The sequence below is a fragment of the Periplaneta americana genome, chromosome 3 (genome assembly GCF_040183065.1).
Source record: "Periplaneta americana isolate PAMFEO1 chromosome 3, P.americana_PAMFEO1_priV1, whole genome shotgun sequence".
In the NCBI taxonomy this organism is placed as follows: domain Eukaryota; kingdom Metazoa; phylum Arthropoda; class Insecta; order Blattodea; family Blattidae; genus Periplaneta; species Periplaneta americana.
Genome location: NC_091119.1, coordinates 136,057,217 through 136,077,481, shown reverse-complemented (window position 1 = coordinate 136,077,481; position 20,265 = coordinate 136,057,217).

The following is a 20,265-nucleotide window of genomic DNA, read 5'->3' as shown; positions in this document are numbered from 1 at the left end:
TCTCTTTCTTGTTAAACTTGAGATACGTTATTTTTCGTCTACACCTTTTCCAGTTGTATTTCAGAAAATATCAATTGTATTTCAGATTTGTCATTTGTATTTCAGATTAGTCAATTCAATTTCAGGTAGTATCAATTGTATTTCAGAAAACATCAATTATTGTATTTCAGATTTGTCAATTTAATTTCAGATAGTATCATTTGCATTTCAGATTAATCAATTCAATTTCAGATAGTATCAATTGTATTTCAAATTTGTCAATTGTATTTCAGGAAGTATCATTTGTATTTCAGAAGTTACGGTTGGCACCTTATTCTCCAATTTTAATCCAATCAAGATCATTTGGTGTAAAGTGAAGACGTACGTAAAAACACACCTCGGAATTCCTGACGTCATAGCTCCTGGTGTTGTAGGCTAATTTACCTACTGTAGGGAGTAAAATTGATGAAGCAACACACACAATATTGTTGGTGGTGATTATGCTCGTGCAGTACAATTCATCAAGCTGCAGCTTTAGCTATGGAGTATATGCCTATCGGACGCTAAAATGCAATAAAGTTGAGGATTTTTTAAAATCCATTTTCCATTTTTTTTAAATATATGTTAAAATCTCAAGTAGGCCTACATTTGTTATTTTGTGAAATAAAAGTGACTATGTAATCTTAAATGTATTGCTTATTTTCTGAAATACATTTGATACCATCTGAAATACATTTGACACTATCTGAAATACAATTGACAAATCTGAAATGCATTTTATCAATCGCAAATACAATTGACAAATCTGAAATACATTTGATACCATCTGAAATACAATTGACAAATCTGAAATACAATTTATGCTATCTGAAATTGAATTGACAAATCTGAAATAGAATTGATAATTTCTGAAATTAAATTGACTAATCTGAAATAAATTTGATAATTTCTGAAATACAATTGATATTTTCTGAAATACAACTGGAAAAGGTGTAGTGCTGAAATAATTCGCTTCACTCCTCATATTGAATTAGTAGAAGCTGGGTAGGATCTAGTGACTTATAAACACAAACCATAAGCCTTCTACCATACCACGCATGGTCACTTACTTTGACCATAAAATACAAAATAATCAAACATGAAATGATTGCTTTAAATTTCTCCATTGACACAATATGGTGAGCACATGTTTTACGAACCAGTTTATGCTAATCCGAACATCTTTGTACAACGGCAGGAAAATCATTTGAATGCAGTGTCTCTACATCACTGGGATATTATTGTCTCTGAATACATTTTGGAACCATTATATGACCCAATAAAATACAACAAAGGAATGGCACTAGAATAGCTTTTATAGCAATATAACATGACATCACAAAACAAATGAAACAAAACATTAACAATCCCAGAGCGTTTCGAGTAGGATGTTAAACTAGATAAACAAATAAAAACCTAACACATAAGAATTTCTTTCTGAAATATTTGTATTCCCTGCAGTGCTATTGTGACGATGAAGTTGTATTTGACAAGACAGGAAATGAAAGTGCTGGTGTGAAACAATTTAGGTGCGTTCAGTTTCAAGCCAAGGCGACAAAGAAAATGCAAGGAATGAACTTGATAACATTTTTAGACTTTAGGCTGTAGAGTCCATATGATTGGTCCCAAGGCGAAAATAACTTACAATAGGCTTATCTCACTTAACGAATTTCATTACTTTATGTTTAAAACTTAAGGAACGACGAAAAATGACAATTTTTACTTTTAATTTAATTAGACTTGCCGCTATTTTTTGAATCATAATAGACTCCATATGATAGTTTATTGAAGTTATTGAGTAGTTTATTATCAAAGGCGGACATCTGTCGACTCCATAGTCTTGATCTAGGGGCACTTTTTGTTTCACAGTGTTCTTTGTAGTATTTTAAAACAATTTATTTTTATAAATGTAGTGTTAGAGTTTGTATATAGTTTCACCATAACAGAAAAGAGCATGAAAAAATGTATAAGAATCCACATTAACTAAATTTCATCTGAAGGTCAGATGTCCACCTTTGATATTAAGCTACTCAATTTAGGCCCATTAAATAATATGTTTTGAAACATGTTGAACTATATAAGCACCATGTCTTTGTCGTAGTTTTTCTCAAAAAGACGTTTTACAATCTTCAAAGCAACTTTTCTCAGTCCAGTTTCATTCAAATTTTGCACAGATTTCTATTATACTGTACTACACAAAGTAACGAACGATCATATTGACACATCTTATGACTCATTCATACTTACTTACTCGCTTATAAGGAACCCGGATGTTCATTGCCGCCCTCACATAAGCCCGCCATTGGTCCCTATCCTGAGCAAGATCAATCCAGTCTCTATCATCATATCCCACCTCCCTCAGATCCATTTTAATATTATCTTCCCAAAGGTCTTTTCCCCTCCGGCCTTCCAACTAACACTCTATATGCATTTCTGGATTCGCCCATACGTGCTACATCCCCTGCCCATCTCAAACGTCTGGATTTAATGTTCCTAATTATGTCAGGTGAGCAATACAATGCGTGCAGTTCTATGTTGTGTAACTTTCTCCATTCTTCTGTAACTTCGTTCCTCTTAGCCCCAAATATTTTTCTAAGCACCTTATTCTCAAACACCCTTAACATATGTTCCTCTCTCAAAGTGAGAGTCCAAGTTTCACAACCATAAAAACAACCGGTAATATAACTGTTTTATAAATTCTAACTTTGAGATTTTTTGACAGCAGAATGGATGATAAAAGTCTCAAAACCTTATTCCTTTGCTGTGGTCGTGCCAGAAGATCAGTCCCATTCCGAGGCTTATTTGAAGGTTTCGTAAGAAGCTGTTTTTTTACGGTGATGGGTTGTTAGCCCTTCGCCCAACCCCCAAGCTGGAGGACTACCCATCATCGGCTGTCCGCGACTGCTTATTCAATATATTCACAGCTACCCTCCATATCTGGAGGCCGTCTCCTCGATCATTCATACTGCATGTTAGAAATTCTTAAAACTTTTTTTTTTTAATCTTAAATGTTGAACATTACATACAAGTAATTTTTAATAGAATTGTAATGAAATTCTCTTTTCCGTAGATTGAAACATAAGGTTCCTAACATGAGTGAATAAATATTTACACTTCTCTCTATGATAGCTTTTTAGAAAAGATATATTAAAAACCCAATGTTTTGAGCTACGTACCTTAAAAAAAAAAGAAGAAATTTCAAAGAACTCAACAATGTGGCTAAAAAAAGTTCATCCAATTAGAATGACATTTATGTGAGTGGTATGTGAAAAACGTATTTATACAGATTTTTGGGGGATTTTGTTATTATTGGTTGAGTAGTTTTCAAGATTAAAAATGTGAATAATACCTGTCACTTTTGGACACTTCTGTCTGCAACATTCCCTTAAAACATCATGTTTATATATGGTAATTAGGTAATTTTCTCCGGATGTTTAGGAAATGCGTATTTATACGAATGGGTATTTTGATAATCTGAAACACGATTCAGTAAAAACAAGCAATAGTTATAATAAAGTTTTGTTTTTTTTATTTTTGCCTATTTTGGCTTAAACTGTTTTACTGTTTTTTCAACTGCTACTGTTATAGGGTATAGCGCCTGAATGAGATGAAGATGATAATGACAGCGAAATGAGTCCAGGGTCCAATGCCGAAAGTTACCCAGCATTTGCTCTTATTAGGATGAGAAAAAATTCCGGAAAAACCTCAACCAGGTAACTAGTCCCAACCAGGATTTGAAAACGAGCCCGCTGGTTTCACGGTCAGACACTCTAATCGTTACTCGACAGAGGTGGATTGTTTTATTCTTAATTTTTCTTTCAAACTTATTTTCAAATATTGTATCCAAATAAATTTAAAATGTTAAAGAATGCGATACCAGTTAAGTATTTTCAGACTTCCTACCCTTAGTACTGTCGGGTGTCCGCTGGTTAGGTTGATTGGAAACAGCCGAAACTGGTAGAACTATGTTCCCGGTATAGTCAGGGTTGGTCTCCGCTTGTCATGCTATCTGATAACCGGTTTCGTACGCAGTTGAGTTATTGTGTGGTGTTATTACTCCCGCAGACTCGTGACAGTTACTTAAAGTCTATTTCTGGGTGTATGTAATGTGCGCCACGGTTAACCAAAATTTTGTAATTGAACGAAAATTAGATATGTAGAGTACGGCACGAAGTTTTGTGAACTACGCTAAGAAGATCTGCAGATTGCGCAAGCAGTAATACGGTGAACAAAATCGAGAGAGTTCTATCGATATTGAATCTATCTATAGGTTGGTACAGTTTTCCAACGGTATTTTTAGTTTATTTCTTGGGACTTCTATTTCTGCAAATTGACGAAGTGGATGATTATTTTACTGACAACTTCGTGGCTAAAAAACCTGAAAATGATAACGTCACTTCATTCTGTAACTAATTATCTATTTGACAACTATATCTCTGCAGACGCCGCTTTTCCATCCACACAATGGTCGAGTTTTCTCGGAGGGAGTTCGGTTTCTTCAACCTATTGGACAAAAATTTAATATATGTAAATACGTTTTCTTCAAATAGATAATTGCACAAAGGTAAAGCTAGAGCTAGAGGGTTTGGAATAGAACGGGTTACATCGGCTTCTTGTCTATGCAGATGACGTGAATATGTTAGGAGAAAATCCACAAACGATTAAGGAAAACACGGAAATTTTACTTGAAGCAAGTAAAGCGATAGGGTTGGAAATAAACCCCGAAAAGACAAAGTATATGATTATGTCTCGTGACCAAAATATTGTATGAAATGGAAATATAAAAATTGGAGATTTATCTTTCAAAGAGGTGAAAAAATTAAAATATCTTGGAGCAACAGTAACAAATATAAATGACACTCGGGAGGAAACTAAACACAGAATAAATGTGAGAAATGCGTGTTATTATTCGGTTGAGAAGATTTTGTAATATAGTCTGCTGTCAAAAAATCTGAAAGTTAAAATTTATAAAACAGTTATATTACCGGTTGTTGTGTATGGTTATGAAACTTGGACTCTCACTTTGAGAGAGGAACAGAGATTAAGGGTATTTGAGAATAAGGTTCTTAGGAAAATATTAGGGATTAATAGGGATGAAGTTACAGGAGAATGGAGAAAGGTACACAACGCAGAACTGCATGCATTGTTTTCTTCACCTGACATAATTAGGAACATTAAATCCAGACGTTTGAGATTGTGAGGGCATATAGCACGTATGGGCGAATCCAGGAATGCATATAGAGTGTTAGTTGAGAGGCCGGAGGGGAAAAAGACCTTTGGGGAGGCCGATATGTAGATGGGAGGATAATATTAAAATGGATTTGAGGAGGATGGAATATGATAGAGACTGGGTTAACCTTGCACAGGATAGTGATCGATGGCAGGCTTATGTGAGGGCGGCAATGAACCTACGTGTTCCTTAAAAGCCATTTATATTTAAGTAAAGCTAGAGCTTTCAAGGAAAATATGGATGTAGGATTATATTCTAAATAAGTTCTTACTGGAAGATCAAGCATGAAAATAAGCGTGTGGTAACTGAAGAAGGGATGGCTTTAACAATTAACGCCACAAGAGGCATCAGATGTCTATGCCTGAATAAGATAATGGCGAAATGATTATCATATTACTATGATCGTACATAATACATAATGATATTTTGAGTGGGATGTTACAACAAAGAAAGAAACAATAAAATAATGCATAAACATTTATGTATGTCTAATACGGCGATACCCTGCAGTGACAATGTTACAGTTGAACTGTCATTCCAAAAATTAAATCTTACTGAAAAAGAAAGAGGACTGCCGTGCCCGCAGGCTGACAACTTGAACAAACTGAATTTCTAAGTAAGAATAAATAATTGACGGCTTCAAATTCATAACCTCATGAAAGAGATACCGAATTCGTTGATATTCAAATAGGCCGAAGAAAGCAAATAAATGAAGCAGAGCAAGGGCGTGGCTTCTCTTAACGAGTCTTTGATTTCTGGTTTTGGTGTTCAATTGAATGAACCACAGGGGCGCTTTCTAACTTGGCACGGACTCATGTTTTGTATTTCTTCAGCACTAACAAAAAACTTTTATTTTTCTTAATACAATTTGTAACACTTTATAATCTGTAACACGCCGACGTGTATAGTAATAGACAGCAGTCTTGAATACACAACAATTAACCTCTGGGAATGGTTAAGTTGGTACGCGTGTGCTCCCAAGATAAACGACCGTCATTACCATTTCTCGCCATGCTGAACCTCACTGGCGAACTGTGACATTTCACGATTTAAAGTAAATTAAATGGATCGAGACTGGAATTTATTTGGTCATGTGCTTCATGTTTACATGCAAGGTGGATTAAAAGCGGGGGGGGGGGAGAGAAAACATCCTGGATTTCATTCTAACAATATTCTTTGATACGTTTCTCTCTGCGCTTTTTCAATTCAGATTGTCTTTCACCATCATTTTTAACTTTTAATTAGTTACATCAGAATATAGTTTTCAAGTTGACATTTAATATAGGCTAGAAAACAAACATGATAATCTACCAAAAAGTAATTGGACACTGTTTTTGCCTCTTTAGAAACTCGTGGTACCACCTCACACACAAATAGCATATTTGTCACTTTTGTGAAAGGGATATTTGGAAGGATGTGTAAATATTTCTCAATGCTAGTATTTTCAATACACGCACAGCTGTGAGTGACGTCAACAAGACAGGATCGGAAAGAAACTATCGAAGACATGAGTAAACTACTACATGGTCGGACAATGACAGAACGAATTTTAACACCTCTTTCCTCTCTGCCACTCTTGTTATGCCCTCAAGTATGTTGAGAAGCTTCCGGGATGAGGATGTCAACTGGACCACTAGCTGTCATCATGGCAACTAACACAGGACGATACTTGTGTCTTTTGTTCTCGACCTACAACTCTCTTTTAGACAAGAGGCTTCATTTAGAAAGTCGCTCAAGTAGCGAAAAGTGTAGAGGAAGAAGGAAATGTATAGGAAGACGAGGGAATCAAAGAAAGGAAGTAAGGAAATGGAAAGTGCATGAGGAAAAAGGAGGAAGATAAAGGCAAAGAAGATGAGGATGAAGAGGTATAAAGAATAAGAGAAAGAGACTAAGAAAGGATAGGAAGTAGAAAGAATAGGAAGGTAGAGAAATTGAGGAAAAGGAATGACATGACGAAAAAGATTAGAAGTCGAAATTCTAAGGCCCGGTTGCAGAAACACTGATTAGATATGATCAACGATCAAGTAGGGTTTGACTGGCAATCAGTTATATTTTCCTTGCAGAAAAAACAGTCGGTATTTGATTAGAAATCAATCTTCCATCAGATTTTATCAACAGATTTTTGCTGATTAGTAACTGATCACTGATCAAGTGTATGTAATTTATATAGGAAACAGTTAAAGTAGGTAGCTACATATAGCATATTGTTTTTGTATTCGACAGATATTAGAGAAGAAATGGGTGTATAAGGGTACAGTACATCAGTTATTCATAGATTTCAAAAAGGCATATGACTCGGTTAAGAGAGAAGTTTTATATAATATTCTTATTGAATTTGGTATTCCCAAGAAACTAGTTCGATTAATTAAAATGTGTCTAAGTGAAACTTACATCAGAGTCCGTATAGGACAGTTTCTATGTGATGCTTTTCCAAGCTAGGAGATGCACTATCACCTTTACTTTTTAACTTCGCTCTAGAATATGCCATTAGGAAAGTTCAGGATAACAGGCAGGGTTTGGAATTGAACGGGTTACATCAGCTTCTTGTCTATGCGTATGACGTGAATATGTTAGGAGAAAATCCACAAAGGATTAGGGAAAACACGGAAATTTTACTTGAAGCAAGTAAAGCGATAGGTTCGGAAGTAAATCCCGAAAAGACAAAGTATATGATTATGTCTTATGACCAGAATATTGTAGGAAATGGAAACACAAAAATTGGAGATTTATTCTTCAAAGAGGTGGAAAAATTCAAATACCTGGGAGCAACAGTAACAAATATAAATGATATTGGGGAGGAAATAAAACACAGAATAAATATGGGAAATGCATTTTATTATTCGATTGAGAAGCTTTTATCATCCAGTATGCTGTCAAAAAATCTGAAAGTTAGAATTTATAAAACAGTTATATTACCGGTTGTTCTGTATGGTTGTGAAACTTGAACTCTCACTTTGAGAGAGGAACATAGGTTAAGGGTGTTTGAGAAAAAGGTACTTAGGAAAATATTTGGGGCCAAAAGGGATGAAGTTACAGGAGAATGGAGAAAGTTACACAACACAGGACTCCACGCATTGTATTCTTCACCTGATATAATTAGGAACATTAAATCCATACGTTTGAGATGGGCAGGACATGTAGCACGTATGGGCGAATCCAGAAATGCATACAGAGTGTTAGTTGGGAGACAGGAGGGAAATAGACCTTTGAGGAGGCCGAGACGTAGATGGGAGGATAATATTAAGATGTATTTGAGGGAGGTGAGATATGATGATAGATACTGGATTAATCTTGTACAGGATAGGGACCGATGGCGGGCTTACGTAAGGGCGGTAATGAACCTGCAGGTTCCTTAAAAGCCATTTGTAAGTAAGTATGGTAGCTATATAGTTCTGAAATGACCTAATAGATTCTTATGATGAAGAAATTTTCAAACAACATGAAGAGATATTCAGTAAATACCCATAAGTGATGTTTGACGCCATATGGTGAATTAAGATATGATTTTCAAGACTGAGACCGAAAAATTTTATATATTTTTTTTTTCTGCATCACCCATACATCATCCGTGTTCTTATTTTGTATTACATTCATAAAGCCTTCTACCCTATTTAGGTCTAAGAGGGCTCTATTGTTATCAGAAAAATTTGGCCCCCACGTTGTTAGTTTGGTTCATTTCTTTTACTTTATTCTGCAGTCTACACGGATGATATCCGCATGTTTTATAATGTAACTAGAATACTTCCTGTTTCACTTCCACAAAAAACAACAAAATGGCAAAGCATTCATTTGTTTTCTTGATTAGCGCCCACTCGATTCATTCGTTTCGCCCCTTTTAAAGAGCATCGACCACCTCTTTGGTATAGGGGTCAGCATGATGGTCTCTTACGCAGAGGGCCCGGGTTTGATTCCCGGTAGGGTTGAATTTCCTGGTTGAGGTTTTCCAGGGTTTTTCCCCAACCGTAAGGCAAATTCCAGGAAATTCGGGCCACAACATCCATGAATATCACCGGCCTCATTCATCACCGAAATCATATTCATAACAAATCAGTAATACATATACAGTCGCCATCTAGTTCACAACAATAGAACCAGTCTCAACAATAGTACACAGGCCTTCGGATTTCAACCAAAAGATTAACTCGCGATACGACCAAAGTTGTTAAAGCCAGTATAAATAACAGCGAGGAAAAAAAAAAAAAAAAAGGAGCATCAAATTGGCCGTGGTTGTAAATAGTGCTGATGCCAAATAAATTTATTTCTTAAATTAGCAATTAGTGAATCGAGAAAAATTGGAGATTCACTTTCGTGCAACGCAATGAACAATAAAATAAATCGGACATTAACTGATTGATAATCAGGGACTAATCTGATTTGCATTTCTGCAACCGGGCCTAATACTTTATGTATATGATATGATATATTTATTATAGTTCACAGACAAAAAATATACATACATATAATCATTGAAGCCTTACATTACAAACTTTATAATTTACATATAGATATACAATTTTTAATATAATTTCTAAACTTAACTCAGGGACAAATAAAACCGGACACTTTAATATTTGCTGGTATTTTGCAAAACATTATCTTCTCATACAATATTATGGTAGCCATCTGTTGTTATGGAGACGTGTATACATTGTTGATTGTTTTTTTGTTTTATAAACAAGCCATTACAACCAAATATTCCAATTTTGCTTTCGGAGTCTCAGCTATAACAATTTTGTCTCAACCATTTTGTGCTTCATTATCGTTATCATTCGTTATTTCTTTATTTTTACATTTTCTGAGTTTAAGTGGGGTTGTAACATTTGTCTTAAAACAAGATGCGACCTGAAGATGTGGCTCGAGGTGTAGCTCTTTACGATGATGGACGCAGTGTACGTTACATTGCAAATGTAATGAATATGGCTAGAAGCACAACCCATGATGCCACAAGACGGTATAGAGAGACCCTAGAATATACAAGAAGACCAGGTTCGGGTCGTCCAAGAGCTACAAATCCAAATGAAGACAGGTATATGGTGTTGAGAGTTCTTAGGGAGCGCAACCTGCCAGCTACTAGTGTAGCCCAGCAATTTGTTAACATGCATGGACGCCCAATTTCGGCCAAAACAATTAGAAGGAGGTTGAAAGGAAGTGGACTGATATCAAGTAGACCTGCAACTGGTCCCAGACTTCTCAGGATGCATCGAGTTGAAGGACTGCGTTTTGCAAATGATCACAGGGATTGGAGAAATGGACAGTGGAGCTGTGTTCTGTTCACCGATGAGTCCCGTTTCAATCTGTGCTCACCTGATGGACGTGAAAGAGTTTGGAGAAGGAGGGAAGAACGATTTTCACAATGTTGCATTTCCGAAAATGTGCCGTATGGAGGTGGTGGAGTGATGGTTTGGGCAGGAGTGTGTACGGAATGCCCGTACAGAGTTGGTTTTTGTTGAAAATGGAAGACTAACAGCTGATAGGTATATAAATGAATGTTTAGCTGATCATGTTGTGCCATTTGGCCAATTTGTAGGCGATAATTTTGTTTTAATGCATGATAATGCACGGCCGCATATTGCCCATGCGGTCGGAGATTATCTCCAAGAAGTGGGAATCCATGTTCTTCCATGGCCAGCAAGGAGTCCAGACATGAACCCAATTGAACACGTGTGGGCCATGCTGGGGCGACGTGTTAAGAATAGACGACCGAGACCAAAATCGTTACAAGAGTTGAGGCGAGCACTTGGCGAAGAATGGGAACTTATTCCTCAAGAAGACATTGCTAACCAAATTGAGAGCATGCCAAGACGTATGGATGCAGTTATTCAAGCCAGAGGGGGTAATACCCGTTACTAAAAAGAGTTTTTAATGTTTAAGGCACCATAAAATGAAAAAACAGTTAGACCAAACGATGCCATAGTTATACGCCTTTTGTAATTTTTTGTAAATTTTCTCATCAGACTTTTTTTTTTTTTCAAATGTTGTCATATAAGGTGCTAAATGAAACATTATTTTGTTTAAATGGGTTTTGTATCATTTTGAAATAATTGGCAACAAAATACAAGCAAATATAGAAGTGTCCGGTTTTTTTTGTCCCTGAGTGTATTTAATAGAAGATGTTTTATCTTGTACTTGCGACTAGTTTTGTGCAAGACTCAACTCATTTTAGCATGGTGATACAATTAGTCTTTGTTCACTTGCCTAAGATGTACTTCACGTTTCAATCTGCAGTGTGCAGCCATCATATATAAATCTTCCCTTATTGTAGTATATTTAAAACTTTTGAATATATATGTTTTATTTTATTTACTGATAGTACTATTCAAAAAACTAAACTCTTTTCTTATTCAATTTTTTTTTCTCATTCAATTTTAGCTATTTCATTTATTCTTTCCATTCTAATTTTATTGACCAAAAAAATATATAGACTTATTTGTGTTTGTAACTTTATGTTATTCTAATACTTTATGTACAGCAATATCGTTGTCCTTCACTCTGCAAAGTCATGTAAACGCTATATAAATTTGTATAACGAGCCCAAAAATGGCGTTGTGTTTGTTGCTGCATTGTGATGTCATCTGATCTCAGTACTTTCTACGGAGATGCTGTGATTAATGTGATACGCCGTCAGATTACAGAGTGACAACACGTCATGTTTCCATTTCTGAAATGTCATCCGATAGATGAGCACGTGTCCGAAATTCAGTGGACTGAAACGCTAGTGTAGAGTCTGTAACGGCCTCACCGAAAAGAAGAATGTCTTTCATAAACTCTGGTCAGTGTTTCGTGACTCAAAAGGTTCGTTTAGTAGGGATTTTAATTCCGTATTTTATCAAGTTCGTGAATGTTATGGGTGAAAACAATGCAGGAAATAAGCAACATTTTGCTGTTCTGTTATAGACGGAGAGTGTACGGTGGACAAGACACGATCAGTAATAAATAAATGAAGAGACATGCATGAACAACTGAAGATTTGTACTCCACCCTTTGTAGACTAAACTCTATTCGTGTCTTTAGCCATTACATTATTTAAGCATATATAAATATGCAATATGCTGTGAACTCAGTAAAAACTCACGAGAAAGAAGATGAAAGAACGAATATAAAAGAAGATAATAAAATTAAAATATAAAGTAAGAAAGGAAAGAAACTTATATTTCTTTTTCATGCTTTACCTCCTCTTTTTGTACCGATTTATAACCAATGCGTTGTAGAAAAAAGTATATAAATATTTTGACCAACACTAGGCAGGAACACATTGCGGATCTCTTTGGTCATGTGGTCAGCACGGCACAGTACCACCGATGAAACAACCCAAGGACAGTACATGACAACGGACAACCACCTAGTCTCATACGCGGAAGATGTCATCCATTGACCACGTCGGCAATCGAACCACAGACCGCTTCGATGGAAGCGAGTATGCTATTCACAGAGCCAAGACGTACGACGAAGGGCAAGAAAAGCGAGACGAAAGTGAATAAGAAAGAAAATAAATAAGAAATAAAGAATGAATGGTAAGAGAGAGATAAATAAATACATACATAATGAAACGAAGAAAGAGAGAAAGAAACAGAGAAAAAAGTGGTACGAAAGGAAATGAGAGGAAAAAGAAAGGAATAATGAGCGAACAAGAGTGGGAAAGAAAAGTGATCAAAACAGGAAAAGAGAAAAAGAAAGAAATACTCAGGTAGAGATCTTAAGAGAAACAAATAAACAGAAAAAAGATGTAAATAAACAAGGAAAGAAAAATGTAATGGAAAGGAATTGAAAGTGGGACGGATAGAGAGGGAAAATAAGAAAGATGAAGAGCAAAGGAAAGGATAGGAAGAGGATTAAATGAAGGGTTCAGAGCCATAGTGGGCCAAGCGCAGTTTATTAAAAGCGGAGAAAGCAAGGGTTAAATTTAAGTTAATACCATAGTTTAATGAAGATTGACTATCTTATAGTTTTAATGTGTATACTTTATATTTCTTGCTATATGTTTCTATTGAATTATGGTAATATCTTCATTTTAACCCTTGTTTTCTACGGTTTTAGTAAATGGCGCTTGGCCCACTATGGTTCTGAACCCTTCAAATAACACGCATAGTGAAGAAAAGAAGAAACGGAAACTCATTCAGAAAAGAAAAATGAAAGCGGAAGAAAAATTGATAAGAAAAAGATGCCAATTAAAAAAAGAAAGAGAGAAAGAAGAGGAAAAAAATATTTAATTAAAGCGAAATATAGGAATGATGGGGGAGAGGGAAAACAAGAAAATGTTAAAATACGAGTAAGAAGTAATAAATAAGGAAGAGTGAAAGAAAGAAGAAAGAAGAGGAGAAACGAGAAAAATAGGAAAGATAACTTATCTCCCTTGTTCTTGTATTTTCCATTTTCTCTTTGTATTGTCCTTCAGTCCTTGTATTCCTCTTGTTCTCGCCTTTCCCTTCTTCGCCTTTTATTTCCTTGTTCTCTTTATCTTCCCTTGTACTCCTCATATTCCCCCTGTTCTCGTTTTATTCCCGTTGTTCCCCTCGTCCTCCCTTGTTTGTCTTGTATTCTCCTAGTTCCCCTTGTCTTTCACCTTTTCTCCTTATATTCTCCTTGTTTCCCTTGTCTTCTCCTTGTTTCCCTTGTCTTCTCATTGTTCTTCTCGTCTTCCTTTTGGTTTTCTTGCATTCCACATATAGCGGCAAAAGGGATTATGTGACGGTAAATTTCCAAACTATAACCCCTCTACAGCTAGTAAGGAGAAGACGTATTTGTACTTCAGGAATCTGAGTCCTATAAGAATGGTACATCAATCTCGATGGTATGATTTAAGCGTTTGTAACAACTCAGTTCTTTATCATGGTACCAATAATATTCTTGTTTATATAGGCCTACTTTATTTTCTGCATTAAGTTATACTGGGGCATTCGAAAAGTAACGGCAACATAGTTACTGTTTCACACTCAATTTATTTACGTCACTTTTGACATTACATACTTCAAATATAGTCTCCTGCCATGTCCGCAATACGTTGCCAAATTCTTGGAAGACGGCGGACTCCATCCGCAGCAGCATTTCTGAATATCTCTCTCACTGATCAATCTGAAGCTCTTCGGATGTCAACTCTTGATTGAAAGCGAATGCCTCGTTTCACCCAACTTGCAATAGTTCAGTATGGTAGGACTTCTCTCTCACAGGCTTCTTGTAATGCCCTAAAGCACTGAAGTGCATGTTTTTTTATCTTGCAACTTGGATTTTTATGAAACAACTTTGTTCATACTTTCATACTAAAAATCAGAAACAGCCACTGTATTTACAAAATATGGCTATTTCGTAACTTTCAATATTGCAAATTTATGAAACAATCGCTGCTCTATTACATAGTACAAGATTTCAATGGTCACTGCTAGGAGCACTGATTTACAGCATTGTTGTCATTACTTATCGAATGCCCCAGTGTTTTATCAATTTTGGCTATATATTTTTATACACATTTTACATAAAATCCGGGTTCTACCAAATACCTTACTATAATAATGCCGGACAGCTGTATACTACCAGCATTGATATGAGTGCGAAATATCGCGGACCTGACATCTAGCAAAGTGGTGTGGAATTACGTCCACAAATACAAATATTAACATAGCGGGAATCGGACTACTGTTTAAAACGTGAGATACTAATGTGGAATAATATATGAGACACTTACGAAATGTTGAATAGTATTTTGTATCAAAGCTGGATATTATGAGAAATATTGCATACTTCGTATTACTTTCCGTAATTAATTGTTACATATTTTTTCTTTGCTTCAGTGAGATAAAATTAATTCCGACATTAAGGATTAATTTACAATAACGCATTATATACCATTGCTGTTAGCTGCAAAGATAAAATTTATAGTTATATGATGCTTGTAATAAATAGTAAAGGCATGTAGACAACAATAAAACTTAATTTGATAAAACCTTAAAATTTCCAATAATTTTAACTTCTATTCATTTATTAGGCCTAATTAAAAATCTAATTTTTATTGTTCTATCAACACAGAGACGAAGACATTAGGCATTAGTCCTACTAAAGAATGTTGATGACTCACGTTTTATATTATACCTCGGAAATCGAAAGTACGATTTGGAGCAGTTTGTAATGCTGTAATTGTAGCAGTTATAAACAGCACATATACATCCTGCAGTGGCGGCTGATTGAGGCAAGTGAGGCCGGGCCTCAGTCACTTGGCTTAAATGAAATCAAATTTTGTTTTTATGTAATGTATTAGTTATTTGAATGAAGCATATATCGCTGTAGAAGCATTTGAAAACTTTGTGATGTAGATAGACATGTTTTGCAGTAAAATTTGTTCCTGAGGCCAGGATCGCTCGTGCCGGGTCTGGCTTGTCATGTATATAGACCTGTTTTGCAGTAAAATTTGTTCACGAGGCCAGGATCGCTCGTGCCGGGTCTGCTTCTGGATTTTCGTTTGTCTTCGCGCTTCAAACGTTGTAACTGAGGCACAATTCGTCTGGCCTGGTCAGGTTTCACTCCTCTCAACCATGGGCCGGCCTCAAGGGTAGAGTGGGGTGGGAATAGGTTGACTTGTCTTCCTAAATAGGCCATAAATAACAAACATTCCAGCTCTTTAGCAGGCAGAGACCCACACTATTCTCTCCTCTTATGTCTTAGTTTATGACTTAAGCGAAGGTGTTGTACTATTGTACTTCGTGTAGTGAATCTGGGCCAATGTTGTTATGTATTTCGGGAAAATATAAACAGAAACAAATGCCAGAAATAATGCTGATGTAGTTAATTCATTGTTAGAGTGTCCTTTTTCGAGAGGAAATAATATTGAAAGAAAGGAAGTTTTAAATAAAGAGAGAGTCTATCGAGATACCTACGACATCGCTGACAATTTTTCTGACAGATAATCTTAAAACGCGAGTTTCTATTGCATCCTGGTATGGGCAACATAAATGGTTATGTGGTAATGTGGTGCAAAATAAACTTCTCTTTTGGCCTTGTTCGTTGCTGTCAAAGGAAAAAAATAAAAAGGAAAGAAAGAAAGGGAAATTTCAACACATAATATGGGTTGCTTCATCGCACTGAAACAATCACTGAAACTCGCAGCATAACAGCTTATTTGGTGAGTGAAATTATTATTTTTCATTACTAGTAATAATAATAATAATAATACAGTAATAATGATATTAATAATATAACAACAATAATAATTAATATCATAAATAAACATTTTCTATCGGAGGCACTTAAACTAGTTGCATCTGGCCTCACCGAGGATTTGGATCACCGGCCGCTACTGACATCCTGACATTTTAACACAGCAGTAATTAATACAACTATTTACTAGCCCTTTGGGGAAGCCGAGACGTAGATGGGAGGATAATATTAAAATGGATTTAAGGGAGGTGGGATATGATGGTAGGGACTGGATTAATCTTGCTCAGGATAGGGACCTATGACGGGCTTACGTGAGGGCGGCAATGAACCTCCGTGTTCCTTAAAAGCCGTAAGTAAGTAAGTATTTGCTAGCCCAGTAATAATCTATATTATAGTAGATTACAGCTTGCTTCGAGGGGTTTCAGCGCAACCTGCCGCATAAGTAGCAGCACCTGCGCCGTTCGCGCACAGAACTGCTAGTTGTCCGATATTATTATAGTAACGTATTTGGTCCTAATTAATCATTACACCATATGGCCACTCGAAGCTGTAAACTACCACCAACAATTGAATTTAGCATTTATAAATTGCAAAATAATTTTACACACACGGTATAGGGTCGTAACAAACCAGTAGATAAGAAATATTAGCATGAGAATACCGAGTAAAACCACAAAGATAATCGAAAAAATTGCCAATCAGCTGTTTTTTAACACTTCAGATTTCAAAGGTCATTCAGCCGATTAGCTGGTCACAAGGAAGAAAGAAAGAATACAAGAGATAGAACATGTAAGAGACGAAGAGGAGGAGTAAGATTAAAAGGGACGGACAGACACGCTAGGGTGGGAGCAGGTGGTGTACAACAGTGTTGGTTACAGCGTTACGACCTAGTATATAAAATCTGTAATAAAACCATGGGCTACATCAACAAGGGCGGGAGACACGTTCGGACGTGTACTCCACGCGAGAGGGCACTCCACCCTCACGACCGCATAATTAGCGTCCGTATAGCCACCCACTAAATCAATTCATACAGATAGCATCAAGGTGGTAGCACGAGTAATTACAACGAATTGGACGAAAATATAAGCGTCGATGCAACAAACAGCACTGTGAGAAGGCGTGGATAATGATTATAATGATAATGGTTTCATATTTCATTTACCAAACGTTTTTAATTAGGCCTACAATAGCCATTTTAACTCGTAATGGGTCACTAGCTAACATTTCAACATACGAATACGCGCTGTAGTTCACAGCTATGGAGTGACGGTTAGCCTGCCTGATCGTAAGACGAGCGGGACCGGGTTCAAATCAGGGTTTAAGCTAGAAAATAAATAATTGTCACAAAAATGCACAAACGAAAATTATACTTGTGCAAACTGTGAAATGCTTGTGCAATATTATAAATAATTATGCAGATAGATAAAATTAATAAAGTATGCAGAAACGAAAAGTTATGTAATTTGTTTCCTGGAGTTTTATTACTTTCAATCCATCTTATCACACTCTAGATATACTTATGTAAGTAAATCATTAAACGTAGGTATGTTTAGAATCAATTGAGGGGTTAGCTCCAAGAAGGGCGTAACTCAGAAAACATAGTTTTCAGATAATCAACAAAAAACTATCTGTACCCCGCATCTCTTGCTGGAATATGACACTATTAATATACATCGTAGGGTAATACGTTCTCTTGTGATTACAATGAGTTCCATGGTTAATGTTTAAATATTGTACGAGACCGAATATTTCAATTTTTTTAATTGCGCTCTTCTTCCATAGAAGAGTGTTGAAGATACTTCAATACTGTTAACTTTTCTATATTTCTATAGGAAAGGCTAGATATAGGTCTATACTACAATAATGAAGATAATTACAATGTATGTTCTACAAAAAAATATACAGGGTGTTTCAAAAAATACGGGGCATAATTTCAGGTATGTATTTCCCACATGTAAACAATCAAAATAGTTCATTACAGAATGTGTCCGGAAATGCTTTATTTCCGAGTTATGGCCTTCACAACATTGAAATTCACCGGAACGTTTTTCTTTCCGCAGGTCGTTGCCGTCAAAGGAGACATTAAGAGGGCACTCTTACAGTTCATTCCGAGGCGAAGGTTACATTCAGTGTTGTGTAGGCGTTAGACTGTGCGACATGTATTCAAATCGAGAGCTGGCAGAGATACACTTCATGTACGGTAAGGCGGACGGCAATGCTGCGCTGGCTCGTCGTTTGTACCAGGAGAGGTACCCACAGCGACAATGTCCAGATCGGAAGACATTTGTACGTCTCCATTACCGTCTGTGCGAGTAGGAAAATTTAACTCTCCTGGTTTGGGAAGGGGACGACCAAGATCTACAACTCCAGAAGTACAGGAGGAGATTCTGGAGGCTGTGAACATGACTCCTTCTATCAGCACAAGAAGGGTAGCGTTGCAAGTCAATGTTCCTCATACGACTGTCTGGAGACTGTTGAAAGAGTATCAATTGCATCCTTATCATTTGCAACGTGTACAGGCCCTGTCACCAGCAGATTACCCTGCACGAGATAGGTTCTGTCAGTGGTACTTGGAGCAGTGTGGTGTAACTCCGAACTTTCCTGCCTTAGTATTACTTACAGATGAAGCACAGTTCACACGAGATGGCATAACACATTTCCACAATCAGCATGTATGGGCGTATGAAAACCCACGTGCAACTGTTCCATCTCATCACCAGGTGCGGTTCTCCCTCAACATGTGGGCCGGTATCATTGGTGATCGATTAGTTGGGCCCCATGTACTTGTAGACAGACTTACGGGGCAGGCGTACACAAACTTCCTGGAAAACACCATACCTCATGTTTTAGAAGACACTCCATTGATCAATCGTCAACACATTCACTTCTTGCATGATAGCGCTCCTGCATACTTCAGTCGTACGGCTCGCCGGTACTTGGATCGAAGGTTTCCTGATCGATGGATAGGTAGAGGTGGCCCAATTGCTTGGCCTCCACGCTCACCTGATGTGAACCCTCTCGATTTCTACTTGTGGGGCCATTTAAAATCATTGGTTTATTCGTCTCCGGTGCCTGATTTGGAATCCCTTCGGAATCGAATTGTGGCATGTTCTGAGGACATACGCAATACTCCTGGAGTTTGGGATCGTGTTCGCAGGTCAATGAGACATCGATGTGAGGTCTGTATTCAAGCAGGAGGTGGACATTTTGAACATCTTCTGTAATGACAACGACCTGCGGAAAGAAAAACGTTCCGGTGAATTTCAATGTTGTGAAGGCCATAACTCGGAAATGAAGCATTTCCGGACACATGTTGTAATGAACTATTTTGATTGTCTACATGTGGGAAATACATCCCTGAAATTATTCCCCGTATTTTTTAAACACCCCGTATATATAATATATTCGTTTACTAAATTTTTATCAGAACATTAAACATAATTAATCCCACTTATTTCACGTTATCATTTTAACTGAAAGTACCTAGAATATGGGCACTCACCATCACTATACCACTTTAAATGATCTAATAACCTAACATAAACAACATATAGAATCTTGTAAGTTCTATTGGAGTGTTTGTCTCTCGTATCTGTCATTACAGAATCACCTAGTTTCAGTATTTTGTACAGTTATCAGTCGTTTCTTAGATATTTTAAACAATGACAAAATAAAGGACTTGCATAAAAATTCTTCTTAGTCAAGATACTGTATACTCAAGAACATTCTCGGTGCTGTGGTTTTACAGTTGTTTGACGTTGCTTAATGGTCCTCCTCTCCAAATAGCCCATAAGAAATGTATCCTTTGGTTTTTAATTCCAGTTTCCCAAAATCCTCAATGGAAAATGGCTTGTTCCTCTGTAGACATCTCA